Here is a 1,299-nt window from a genome sequence, read left to right on the forward strand (position 1 = left end):
AGAGCCACAACATTTGTCCCTTTATTCCATTACTTTATTCCCTCTTTCTGTAATATGTAGACTATCTCAGGTCTTTGGTTAAATATATACGTCAGCTTTAGTTGATAAAAAAAAAAAGCATTTTACGTTAAATAAGGTTAAGTTCATTATACATTTATGTATTCTGGCTTGATCTGATTCAAATACCGTCCATCAGTACCACCGAGTGTCGCTGTTGCTCAGATCCTGAATGGCAGAAATTGCTGCTTCTTGATTGGATGGTTGGTGGGCACCGGGTTGATTGGCATGTCAGTAAGCAACGTGCTGATTGGCTATTCACTCAGGCGTCAAAACAGGGTCCAAATTCATACTTGTAACTCGAGTTTTGTAAAGGACCGTGAAGCTATGTCGCACTTGAAGGTGGCGTGTCCGTCGGATTTAGTTTTACACAAGCACAAAATATTTTTACAACTTCAAAGCTTGTTACACGTGAAAATCATTGGACAAGTGCAGAATCTTTCTGACCCTTATTTGCTCCCATAGATGTTTTTTCTGTACATTTCTGTGTAGAACTGTGCTGATCGTGAGTGAAAAGGAGATTTAAATTTCCCAAAAGTTATACATCTATCTAAGAATCAACCAAACTGAAAATGAAAAATGCGACTCCGGTGGGACTCGAACCCACAACCTTTGAATCACTTCACAAATGCTTGCCTAGAAGTCCAATGCGCTATCCATTGCGCCACGGAGCCACCTGTTGAGCACTGTGTCACTAACATATATAAAGGGTCCCAAACCCCTAATATCATATCTAAACTATTTGAACTAACAGAAAAACACTTGTTTGCTACACGGAACCACTGTTTACTAGCGGAACATGACTGTTACAATCAGGCTAACGTTAGCAGCTACCAGGCGGCGCCACGGAGTCTCCTCAGAGCCACACCCCTCCTCCTGCCTCTGTCACCGGTGGCTCTCAGCTCCTGTTCATCACTACTGTTCTGAAGTATCATGATTTTGGTGAAAAACTACAATGTGCTCCTGTTTATTTTTTTTTCCCGCCGATGCCAGTAGCTCATTTACTTCTACGTAGCTATGCGTTTCTCAGGTGAACGACAAAAATGTGATTAACTTCCTGTTTGACCGCCCCTTCAAAATAAAAGAAGGCACTGAGTTACTAATTTCGTGGTTTACTTGATGTTTCACTGTCACACACAGTGGCAGCTAGAAAAATGTTGGTGGGGCTGGTGTGCCGACATATTTCCCTGCTTAATCTAGCATAAGCATTCAAATGAACTGTCGGGAAATGACTGCAGTTCC

The 1,299-nt window shown here is 41.8% G+C and overlaps 1 non-coding gene across 1 annotated transcript; it reads right to left on the bottom strand.

The window, feature by feature from the left end:
- Positions 1–639: 639 nt before the first annotated feature.
- On the bottom strand, positions 640–731 carry trnar-ucu (transfer RNA arginine (anticodon UCU)). Its single transcript is given in 2 exon segments — positions 640–675; positions 695–731. It is a non-coding gene; the product is annotated as a tRNA-Arg (tRNA).
- Positions 732–1,299: the final 568 nt, after the last annotated feature.

Source organism: Leuresthes tenuis, unplaced genomic scaffold, assembly GCF_036924035.1.
Source record: "Leuresthes tenuis unplaced genomic scaffold, fLeuTen1.0.hap1 SCAF_4, whole genome shotgun sequence".
NCBI classification, from domain to species: domain Eukaryota; kingdom Metazoa; phylum Chordata; class Actinopteri; order Atheriniformes; family Atherinopsidae; genus Leuresthes; species Leuresthes tenuis.